Genomic DNA, 7,953 nt, shown 5'->3' on the forward strand with positions numbered 1-7,953 from the left:
TTTGACACTTTTTGCTGGATCTAGTTTGGCCTGCGTCGCCTTCAAATAAGATCTTTTCAGTTGTCCTGGCAGCTTACGGCCATACTACCCTGAAAACGCCCGATCTCGTCCGATCTCGGAAGCTAAGCAGGGGTGGGCCTGGTTAGTACTTGGATGGGAGACCGCCTGGCAATACCAGGTGCTGTAAGCCTTTTATGGTTTCTGCTCTTGCCTGACAGCAGAGGGCGCTGTTTGACACTTTTTGCTGGAGTCTAGTTTGGCCTGCGTCGCCTTCAAATAGGATCTTTTCATTTGCCCTGGCAGCTTACGGCCATACTACCCTGAAAACGCCCGATCTCGTCCGATCTCGGAAGCTAAGCAGGGGCGGGCCTGGTTAGTACTTGGATGGGAGACCACCTGGGAATACCAGGTGCTGTACGCTTTTTATGGTTTCTGCTCTTGCCTGACAGCAGAGGGCGCTGTTTGACACTTTTTGCTGGAGTCTAGTTTGTCCTGCGTCGCCTTCAAATAGGATCTTTTCAGTTGCCTTGGCAGCTTTTGGCCATACTACCCTGAAAACGCCCGATCTCGGAAGCTAAGCAGGGGCGGGCCTGGTTATACTTGGATGGGAGACCGCCTGGGAATACCAGGTGCTGTAAGCTTTTTATGGTTTCTGCTCTAGCCTGACAGCAGAGGGCGCTGTTTGACATGTTTTGCTGGAGTCTAGTTTGGCCTGCGTCACCTTCAAATAGGATTTTTTCAGTTGACCTGGCAGCTTACGGCCATACTACCTTGAAAACGCCCGATCTCGTCCGATCTCGGAAGCTAAGCAGGGGCGGGCCTGGTTAGTACTTGGATGGGAGACCGCCTGGGAATACCAGGTGCTGTAAGCTTTTTATGGTTTCTGCTCTTGCCTGACAGCAGAGGGCGCTGTTTGACACTTTTTGCTGGAGTCTAGTTTGGCCTGCGTCGCCTTCAAATAGGATCTTTACAGTTGCCCTGGCAGCTTACGGCCACACTACCCTGAAAACGCCTGATCTCGGAAGCTAAGCAGGGGAGGGCCTGGTTAGTACTTGGATGGGAGACCGCCTGGGAATACCAGGTGCTGTAAGCTTTTTATGGTTTCTGCTCTAGCCTGACAGCAGAGGGCGCTGTTTGACACTTTTTGCTGGATCTAGTTTGGCCTGCGTCGCCTTCAAATAAGATCTTTTCAGTTGTCCTGGCAGCTTACGGCCATACCACCCTGAAAACGCCTGATCTCGTCCGATCTCGGAAGCTAAGCAGGGGCGGGCCTGGTTAGTACTTGGATGGGAGACCGCCTGGGAATACCAGGTGCTGTAAGCTTTTTATGGTTTCTGCTCTTGCCTGACAGCAGAGGGCGCTGTTCGACACTTTTTGCTGGAGTCTAGTTTGGCCTGCGTCTTCTTCAAATAGGATCTTTTCAGTTGACCTGGCAGCTTATGGCCATACTACCCTGAAAACGCCCGATCTCGTCCGATCTCGGAAGCTAAGCAGGGGCGGGCCTGGTTAGTACTTGGATGGGAGACCGCCTGGGAATACCAGGTGCTGTAAGCTTTTTATGGTTTCTGCTCTAGCCTGACAGCAGAGGGCGCTGTTTGACACTTTTTGCTGGATCTAGTTTGGCCTGCGTCGCCTTCAAATAAGATCTTTTCAGTTGTCCTGGCAGCTTACGGCCACACCACCCTGAAAACGCCTGATCTCGTCCGATCTCGGAAGCTAAGCAGGGGCGGGCCTGGTTAGTACTTGGATGGGAGACCGCCTGGGAATACCAGGTGCTGTAAGCTTTTTTTGGTTTCTGCTCTTGCCTGACAGCAGAGGGCGCTGTTTGACACTTTTTGCTGGAGTCTAGTTTGGCCTGCGTCGCCTTCAAATAGGATCTTTTCAGTTGATGTGGCAGCTTACGGCCATATTACCCTGAAAAGGCCCGATCTCGTCCGATCTCGGAAGCTAAGCAGGGGCGGGCCTGGTTAGTACTTGGATGGGAGACCGCCTGGGAATACCCGGTGCTGTAAGCTTTTTATGGTTTCTGCTCTAGCCTGACAGCAGAGGGCGCTGTTTGACACTTTTTGCTGGATCTAGTTTGGCCTGCGTCGCCTTCAAATAAGATCTTTTCAGTTGTCCTGGCAGCTTACGGCCATACCACCCTGAAAACGCCTGATCTCGTCCGATCTCGGAAGCTAAGCAGGGGCGGGCCTGGTTAGTACTTGGATGGGAGACCGCCTGGGAATACCAGGTGCTGTAAGCTTTTTATGGTTTCTGCTCTTGCCTGACAGCAGAGGGCGCTGTTTGACACTTTTTGCTGGAGTCTAGTTTGGCCTGCGTCGCCTTCAAATAGGATCTTTTCATTTGCCCTTGCAGCTTACGGCCATACTACCCTGAAAACGCCCGATCTCGTCCGATCTCGGAAGCTAAGCAGGGGCGGTCCTGGTTAGTACTTGGATGGGAGACCGCCTGGGATTACCAGGTGCTGTAAGCTTTTTATGGTTTCTGCTCTTGCCTGACAGCAGAGGGCGCTGTTTGACACTTTTTGCTGGAGTCTAGTTTGGCCTGCGTCTTCTTCAAATAGGATCTTTTCAGTTGTCCTGGCAGCTTACGGCCATACTACCCTGAAAACGCCCGATCTCGGAAGCTAAGCAGGGGCGGGCCTGGTTAGTACTTGGATGGGAGACCGCCTGTGAATACCAGGTGCTGTAAGCTTTTTATGGTTTCTGCTCTTGCCTGACAGCAGAGGGCGCTGTTTGACACTTTTTGCTGTAGTCTAGTTTGGCCTGCGTCACTTTCAAATAGGATCTTTTCAGTTGACCTGGCAGCTTAGGCCATACTACCCTGAAAACGCCCGATCTCGTACGATCTCGGAAGCTAAGCAGGGCCGGGCCTGGTTAGTACTTGGATGGGAGACCGCCTGTGAATACCAGGTGCTGTAAGCTTTTTATGGTTTCTGCTCTTGCCTGACAGCAGAGGGCGCTGTTTGACACTTTTTGCTGTAGTCTAGTTTGGCCTGCGTCACCTTCAAATAGGATCTTTTCAGTTGACCTGGCAGCTTACGGCCATACTACCCTGAAAACGCCCGATCTCGTCCGATCTCGGAAGCTAAGCAGGGGCGGGCCTGGTTAGTACTTGGATGGGAGACCGCCTGGGAATACCAGGTGCTGTAAGCTTTTTATGGTTTCTGCTCTAGCCTGACAGCAGAGGGCGCTGTTTGACATGTTTTGCTGGAGTCTAGTTTGTCCTGCGTCGCCTTCAAATAGGATCTTTTCAGTTGCCTTGGCAGCTTTTGGCCATACTACCCTGAAAACGCCTGATCTCGGAAGCTAAGCAGGGGAGGGCCTGGTTAGTACTTGGATGGGAGACCGCCTGGGAATACCAGGTGCTGTAAGCTTTTTATGGTTTTTGCTCTAGCCTGACAGCAGAGGGCGCTGTTTGACACTTTTTGCTGGATCTAGTTTGGCCTGCGTCGCCTTCAAATAAGATCTTTTCAGTTGTCCTGGCAGCTTACGGCCATACCACCCTGAAAACGCCTGATCTCGTCCGATCTCGGAAGCTAAGCAGGGGCGGGCCTGGTTAGTACTTGGATGGGAGACCGCCTGGGAATACCAGGTGCTGTAAGCTTTTTATGGTTTCTGCTCTTGCCTGACAGCAGAGGGCGCTGTTTGACACCTTTTGCTGGAGTCTAGTTTGGCCTGCGTCGCCTTCAAATAGGATCTTTTCAGTTGATGTGGCAGCTTACGGCCATACTACCCTGAAAACGCCCGATCTCGTCCGATCTCGGAAGCTAAGCAGGGGCGAGCCTGGTTAGTACTTGGATGGGAGACCGCCTGGGAATACCAGGTGCTGTAAGCTTTTCATGGTTTCTGCTCTTGCCTGACAGCAGAGGGCGCTGTTTGACATGTTTTGCTGGAGTCTAGTTTGGCCTGCGTCACCTTCAAATAGGATATTTTCAGTTGACCTGGCCGCTTACGGCCATACTACCCTGAAAACGCCCGATCTCGGAAGCTAAGCAGGGGCGGGCCTGGTTAGTACTTGGATGGGAGACCGCCTGGGAATACCAGGTGCTGTAAGCTCTTTATGGTTTCTGCTCTCGCCTGACAGCAGAGGGCGCTGTTTGACACTTTTTGCTGGATCTAGTTTGGCCTGCGTCGCCTTCAAATAAGATCTTTTCAGTTGTCCTGGCAGCTTACGGCCATACTACCCTGAAAACGCCCGATCTCGTCCGATCTCGGAAGCTAAGCAGGGGTGGGCCTGGTTAGTACTTGGATGGGAGACCGCCTGGCAATACCAGGTGCTGTAAGCCTTTTATGGTTTCTGCTCTTGCCTGACAGCAGAGGGCGCTGTTTGACACTTTTTGCTGGAGTCTAGTTTGGCCTGCGTCGCCTTCAAATAGGATCTTTTCATTTGCCCTGGCAGCTTACGGCCATACTACCCTGAAAACGCCCGATCTCGTCCGATCTCGGAAGCTAAGCAGGGGCGGGCCTGGTTAGTACTTGGATGGGAGACCACCTGGGAATACCAGGTGCTGTACGCTTTTTATGGTTTCTGCTCTTGCCTGACAGCAGAGGGCGCTGTTTGACACTTTTTGCTGGAGTCTAGTTTGTCCTGCGTCGCCTTCAAATAGGATCTTTTCAGTTGCCTTGGCAGCTTTTGGCCATACTACCCTGAAAACGCCCAATCTCGGAAGCTAAGCAGGGGCGGGCCTGGTTATACTTGGATGGGAGACCGCCTGGGAATACCAGGTGCTGTAAGCTTTTTATGGTTTCTGCTCTTGCCTAACAGCAGAGGGCGCTGTTTGACACTTTTTGCTGGAGTCTAGTTTGGCCTGCGTCGCCTTCAAATAGGATCTTTTCAGTTGCCCTGGCAGCTTACGTCCATACTACCCTGAAAACGCCCGGTCTCGTCCGATCTCGGAAGCTAAGCAGGGGCGGGCCTGGTTAGTACTTGGATGGGAGACCGCCTGGGAATACCAGGTGCTGTAAGCTTTTTATGGTTTCTGCTCTTGCCTGACAGCAGAGGGCGCTGTTTGACACTTTTTGCTGGAGTCTAGTTTGGCCTGCGTCTTCTTCAAATAGGATCTTTTCAGTTGACCTGGCAGCTTATGGCCATACTACCCTGAAAACGCCCGATCTCGTCCGATCTCGGAAGCTAAGCAGGGGCGGGCCTGGTTAGTACTTGGATGGGAGACCGCCTGGGAATACCAGGTGCTGTAAGCTTTTTATGGTTTCTGCTCTTGCCTGACAGCAGAGGACGCTGTTTGACACTTTTTGCTGGAGTCTAGTTTGGCCTGCGTCGCCTTCAAATAGGATCTTTACAGTTGCCAGGCAGCTTACGGCCACACTACCCTGAAAACGCCTGATCTCGGAAGCTAAGCAGGGGAGGGCCTGGTTAGTACTTGGATGGGAGACCGCCTGGGAATACCAGGTGCTGTAAGCTTTTTATGGTTTCTGCTCTAGCCTGACAGCAGAGGGCGCTGTTTGACACTTTTTGCTGGATCTAGTTTGGCCTGCGTCGCCTTCAAATAAGATCTTTTCAGTTGTCCTGGCAGCTTACGGCCATACCACCCTGAAAACGCCTGATCTCGTCCGATCTCGGAAGCTAAGCAGGGGCGGGCCTGGTTAGTACTTGGATGGGAGACCGCCTGGGAATACCAGGTGCTGTAAGCTTTTTATGGTTTCTGCTCTTGCCTGACAGCAGAGGGCGCTGTTCGACACTTTTTGCTGGAGTCTAGTTTGGCCTGCGTCTTCTTCAAATAGGATCTTTTCAGTTGACCTGGCAGCTTATGGCCATACTACCCTGAAAACGCCCGATCTCGTCCGATCTCGGAAGCTAAGCAGGGGCGGGCCTGGTTAGGACTTGGATGGGAGACCGCCTGGGAATACCAGGTGCTGTAAGCTTTTTATGGTTTCTGCTCTAGCCTGACAGCAGAGGGCGCTGTTTGACACTTTTTGCTGGATCTAGTTTGGCCTGCGTCACCTTCAAATAAGATCTTTTCAGTTGTCCTGTCAGCTTACGGCCACACCACCCTGAAAACGCCTGATCTCGTCCGATCTCGGAAGCTAAGCAGGGGCGGGCCTGGTTAGTACTTGGATGGGAGACCGCCTGGGAATACCAGGTGCTGTAAGCTTTTTTTGGTTTCTGCTCTTGCCTGACAGCAGAGGGCGCTGTTTGACACTTTTTGCTGGAGTCTAGTTTGGCCTGCGTCGCCTTCAAATAGGATCTTTTCAGTTGATGTGGCAGCTTACGGCCATATTACCCTGAAAAGGCCCGATCTCGTCCGATCTCGGAAGCTAAGCAGGGGCGGGCCTGGTTAGTACTTGGATGGGAGACCGCCTGGGAATACCCGGTGCTGTAAGCTTTTTATGGTTTCTGCTCTAGCCTGACAGCAGAGGGCGCTGTTTGACACTTTTTGCTGGATCTAGTTTGGCCTGCGTCGCCTTCAAATAAGATCTTTTCAGTTGTCCTGGCAGCTTACGGCCATACCACCCTGAAAACGCCTGATCTCGTCCGATCTCGGAAGCTAAGCAGGGGCGGGCCTGGTTAGTACTTGGATGGGAGACCGCCTGGGAATACCAGGTGCTGTAAGCTTTTTATGGTTTCTGCTCTTGCCTGACAGCAGAGGGCGCTGTTTGACACTTTTTGCTGGAGTCTAGTTTGGCCTGCGTCGCCTTCAAATAGGATCTTTTCAGTCGCCCTTGCAGCTTACGGCCATACTACCCTGAAAACGCCCGATCTCGTCCGATCTCGGAAGCTAAGCAGGGGCGGTCCTGGTTAGTACTTGGATGGGAGACCGCCTGGGATTACCAGGTGCTGTAAGCTTTTTATGGTTTCTGCTCTTGCCTGACAGCAGAGGGCGCTGTTTGACACTTTTTGCTGGAGTCTAGTTTGGCCTGCGTCTTCTTCAAATAGGATCTTTTCAGTTGTCCTGGCAGCTTACGGCCATACTACCCTGAAAACGCCCGATCTCGGAAGCTAAGCAGGGGCGGGCCTGGTTAGTACTTGGATGGGAGACCGCCTGTGAATACCAGGTGCTGTAAGCTTTTTATGGTTTCTGCTCTTGCCTGACAGCAGAGGGCGCTGTTTGACACTTTTTGCTGTAGTCTAGTTTGGCCTGCGTCACTTTCAAATAGGATCTTTTCAGTTGACCTGGCAGCTTAGGCCATACTACCCTGAAAACGCCCGATCTCGTACGATCTCGGAAGCTAAGCAGGGCCGGGCCTGGTTAGTACTTGGATGGGAGACCGCCTGTGAATACCAGGTGCTGTAAGCTTTTTATGGTTTCTGCTCTTGCCTGACAGCAGAGGGCGCTGTTTGACACTTTTTGCTGTAGTCTAGTTTGGCCTGCGTCACCTTCAAATAGGATCTTTTCAGTTGACCTGGCAGCTTACGGCCATACTACCCTGAAAACGCCCGATCTCGTCCGATCTCGGAAGCTAAGCAGGGGCGGGCCTGGTTAGTACTTGGATGGGAGACCGCCTGGGAATACCAGGTGCTGTAAGCTTTTTATGGTTTCTGCTCTAGCCTGACAGCAGAGGGCGCTGTTTGACATGTTTTGCTGGAGTCTAGTTTGTCCTGCGTCGCCTTCAAATAGGATCTTTTCAGTTGCCTTGGCAGCTTTTGGCCATACTACCCTGAAAACGCCTGATCTCGGAAGCTAAGCAGGGGAGGGCCTGGTTAGTACTTGGATGGGAGACCGCCTGGGAATACCAGGTGCTGTAAGCTTTTTATGGTTTTTGCTCTAGCCTGACAGCAGAGGGCGCTGTTTGACACTTTTTGCTGGATCTAGTTTGGCCTGCGTCGCCTTCAAATAAGATCTTTTCATTTGTCCTGGCAGCTTACGGCCATACCACCCTGAAAACGCCTGATCTCGTCCGATCTCGGAAGCTAAGCAGGGGCGGGCCTGGTTAGTACTTGGATGGGAGACCGCCTGGGAATACCAGGTGCTGTAAGCTTTTTATGGTTTCT

The 7,953-nt window shown here is 52.3% G+C and overlaps 26 non-coding genes and 9 pseudogenes across 26 annotated transcripts; all 35 read left to right on the forward strand.

Annotated features, from left to right (window-relative positions):
• The first annotated feature begins 71 nt into the window (after positions 1 to 71).
• LOC131116621 (5S ribosomal RNA) lies at positions 72 to 190 on the forward strand. Its single transcript, XR_009123863.1, has one exon. It is a non-coding gene; the product is annotated as a 5S ribosomal RNA (ribosomal RNA).
• A 112-nt stretch (positions 191 to 302) lies between these two features.
• Positions 303 to 421, forward strand: LOC131116116 (5S ribosomal RNA). Its single transcript, XR_009123377.1, has one exon. It is a non-coding gene; the product is annotated as a 5S ribosomal RNA (ribosomal RNA).
• A 112-nt stretch (positions 422 to 533) lies between these two features.
• Positions 534 to 641, forward strand: LOC131114115 (5S ribosomal RNA; annotated as a pseudogene).
• A 112-nt stretch (positions 642 to 753) lies between these two features.
• On the forward strand, positions 754 to 872 carry LOC131115500 (5S ribosomal RNA). Its single transcript, XR_009122775.1, has one exon. It is a non-coding gene; the product is annotated as a 5S ribosomal RNA (ribosomal RNA).
• Positions 873 to 984: 112 nt separating this feature from the next.
• LOC131112830 (5S ribosomal RNA) lies at positions 985 to 1,093 on the forward strand (annotated as a pseudogene).
• A 111-nt stretch (positions 1,094 to 1,204) lies between these two features.
• On the forward strand, positions 1,205 to 1,323 carry LOC131113640 (5S ribosomal RNA). Its single transcript, XR_009121515.1, has one exon. It is a non-coding gene; the product is annotated as a 5S ribosomal RNA (ribosomal RNA).
• Positions 1,324 to 1,435: 112 nt separating this feature from the next.
• On the forward strand, positions 1,436 to 1,554 carry LOC131115426 (5S ribosomal RNA). Its single transcript, XR_009122704.1, has one exon. It is a non-coding gene; the product is annotated as a 5S ribosomal RNA (ribosomal RNA).
• Positions 1,555 to 1,665: 111 nt separating this feature from the next.
• On the forward strand, positions 1,666 to 1,784 carry LOC131115846 (5S ribosomal RNA). The gene has a single exon (XR_009123115.1). It is a non-coding gene; the product is annotated as a 5S ribosomal RNA (ribosomal RNA).
• A 112-nt stretch (positions 1,785 to 1,896) lies between these two features.
• LOC131118167 (5S ribosomal RNA) lies at positions 1,897 to 2,015 on the forward strand. Its single transcript, XR_009125334.1, has one exon. It is a non-coding gene; the product is annotated as a 5S ribosomal RNA (ribosomal RNA).
• A 111-nt stretch (positions 2,016 to 2,126) lies between these two features.
• On the forward strand, positions 2,127 to 2,245 carry LOC131113652 (5S ribosomal RNA). Its single transcript, XR_009121516.1, has one exon. It is a non-coding gene; the product is annotated as a 5S ribosomal RNA (ribosomal RNA).
• Positions 2,246 to 2,357: 112 nt separating this feature from the next.
• On the forward strand, positions 2,358 to 2,476 carry LOC131118266 (5S ribosomal RNA). The gene has a single exon (XR_009125432.1). It is a non-coding gene; the product is annotated as a 5S ribosomal RNA (ribosomal RNA).
• Positions 2,477 to 2,588: 112 nt separating this feature from the next.
• On the forward strand, positions 2,589 to 2,697 carry LOC131112294 (5S ribosomal RNA; annotated as a pseudogene).
• Positions 2,698 to 2,809: 112 nt separating this feature from the next.
• LOC131119148 (5S ribosomal RNA) lies at positions 2,810 to 2,927 on the forward strand. The gene has a single exon (XR_009126276.1). It is a non-coding gene; the product is annotated as a 5S ribosomal RNA (ribosomal RNA).
• A 112-nt stretch (positions 2,928 to 3,039) lies between these two features.
• Positions 3,040 to 3,158, forward strand: LOC131114871 (5S ribosomal RNA). The gene has a single exon (XR_009122169.1). It is a non-coding gene; the product is annotated as a 5S ribosomal RNA (ribosomal RNA).
• A 112-nt stretch (positions 3,159 to 3,270) lies between these two features.
• LOC131113673 (5S ribosomal RNA) lies at positions 3,271 to 3,379 on the forward strand (annotated as a pseudogene).
• A 111-nt stretch (positions 3,380 to 3,490) lies between these two features.
• On the forward strand, positions 3,491 to 3,609 carry LOC131113664 (5S ribosomal RNA). The gene has a single exon (XR_009121518.1). It is a non-coding gene; the product is annotated as a 5S ribosomal RNA (ribosomal RNA).
• A 112-nt stretch (positions 3,610 to 3,721) lies between these two features.
• LOC131116754 (5S ribosomal RNA) lies at positions 3,722 to 3,840 on the forward strand. The gene has a single exon (XR_009123992.1). It is a non-coding gene; the product is annotated as a 5S ribosomal RNA (ribosomal RNA).
• Positions 3,841 to 3,952: 112 nt separating this feature from the next.
• Positions 3,953 to 4,061, forward strand: LOC131111954 (5S ribosomal RNA; annotated as a pseudogene).
• Positions 4,062 to 4,172: 111 nt separating this feature from the next.
• LOC131116622 (5S ribosomal RNA) lies at positions 4,173 to 4,291 on the forward strand. The gene has a single exon (XR_009123864.1). It is a non-coding gene; the product is annotated as a 5S ribosomal RNA (ribosomal RNA).
• A 112-nt stretch (positions 4,292 to 4,403) lies between these two features.
• On the forward strand, positions 4,404 to 4,522 carry LOC131116118 (5S ribosomal RNA). Its single transcript, XR_009123379.1, has one exon. It is a non-coding gene; the product is annotated as a 5S ribosomal RNA (ribosomal RNA).
• Positions 4,523 to 4,634: 112 nt separating this feature from the next.
• On the forward strand, positions 4,635 to 4,742 carry LOC131114242 (5S ribosomal RNA; annotated as a pseudogene).
• A 112-nt stretch (positions 4,743 to 4,854) lies between these two features.
• Positions 4,855 to 4,973, forward strand: LOC131117595 (5S ribosomal RNA). Its single transcript, XR_009124807.1, has one exon. It is a non-coding gene; the product is annotated as a 5S ribosomal RNA (ribosomal RNA).
• Positions 4,974 to 5,085: 112 nt separating this feature from the next.
• LOC131115427 (5S ribosomal RNA) lies at positions 5,086 to 5,204 on the forward strand. Its single transcript, XR_009122705.1, has one exon. It is a non-coding gene; the product is annotated as a 5S ribosomal RNA (ribosomal RNA).
• Positions 5,205 to 5,315: 111 nt separating this feature from the next.
• Positions 5,316 to 5,424, forward strand: LOC131112831 (5S ribosomal RNA; annotated as a pseudogene).
• A 111-nt stretch (positions 5,425 to 5,535) lies between these two features.
• LOC131113676 (5S ribosomal RNA) lies at positions 5,536 to 5,654 on the forward strand. The gene has a single exon (XR_009121520.1). It is a non-coding gene; the product is annotated as a 5S ribosomal RNA (ribosomal RNA).
• A 112-nt stretch (positions 5,655 to 5,766) lies between these two features.
• Positions 5,767 to 5,885, forward strand: LOC131117921 (5S ribosomal RNA). The gene has a single exon (XR_009125123.1). It is a non-coding gene; the product is annotated as a 5S ribosomal RNA (ribosomal RNA).
• Positions 5,886 to 5,996: 111 nt separating this feature from the next.
• Positions 5,997 to 6,115, forward strand: LOC131115847 (5S ribosomal RNA). Its single transcript, XR_009123116.1, has one exon. It is a non-coding gene; the product is annotated as a 5S ribosomal RNA (ribosomal RNA).
• Positions 6,116 to 6,227: 112 nt separating this feature from the next.
• LOC131118168 (5S ribosomal RNA) lies at positions 6,228 to 6,346 on the forward strand. The gene has a single exon (XR_009125335.1). It is a non-coding gene; the product is annotated as a 5S ribosomal RNA (ribosomal RNA).
• Positions 6,347 to 6,457: 111 nt separating this feature from the next.
• LOC131113687 (5S ribosomal RNA) lies at positions 6,458 to 6,576 on the forward strand. The gene has a single exon (XR_009121522.1). It is a non-coding gene; the product is annotated as a 5S ribosomal RNA (ribosomal RNA).
• Positions 6,577 to 6,688: 112 nt separating this feature from the next.
• Positions 6,689 to 6,807, forward strand: LOC131118267 (5S ribosomal RNA). Its single transcript, XR_009125433.1, has one exon. It is a non-coding gene; the product is annotated as a 5S ribosomal RNA (ribosomal RNA).
• A 112-nt stretch (positions 6,808 to 6,919) lies between these two features.
• LOC131112295 (5S ribosomal RNA) lies at positions 6,920 to 7,028 on the forward strand (annotated as a pseudogene).
• A 112-nt stretch (positions 7,029 to 7,140) lies between these two features.
• Positions 7,141 to 7,258, forward strand: LOC131119150 (5S ribosomal RNA). The gene has a single exon (XR_009126277.1). It is a non-coding gene; the product is annotated as a 5S ribosomal RNA (ribosomal RNA).
• A 112-nt stretch (positions 7,259 to 7,370) lies between these two features.
• Positions 7,371 to 7,489, forward strand: LOC131114872 (5S ribosomal RNA). Its single transcript, XR_009122170.1, has one exon. It is a non-coding gene; the product is annotated as a 5S ribosomal RNA (ribosomal RNA).
• A 112-nt stretch (positions 7,490 to 7,601) lies between these two features.
• Positions 7,602 to 7,710, forward strand: LOC131113674 (5S ribosomal RNA; annotated as a pseudogene).
• Positions 7,711 to 7,821: 111 nt separating this feature from the next.
• Positions 7,822 to 7,940, forward strand: LOC131113699 (5S ribosomal RNA). Its single transcript, XR_009121523.1, has one exon. It is a non-coding gene; the product is annotated as a 5S ribosomal RNA (ribosomal RNA).
• The last annotated feature ends 13 nt before the right edge of the window (positions 7,941 to 7,953 follow it).

Source organism: Doryrhamphus excisus, unplaced genomic scaffold (assembly GCF_030265055.1).
Source record: "Doryrhamphus excisus isolate RoL2022-K1 unplaced genomic scaffold, RoL_Dexc_1.0 HiC_scaffold_25, whole genome shotgun sequence".
Taxonomy (NCBI): Eukaryota; Metazoa; Chordata; class Actinopteri; order Syngnathiformes; family Syngnathidae; genus Doryrhamphus; species Doryrhamphus excisus.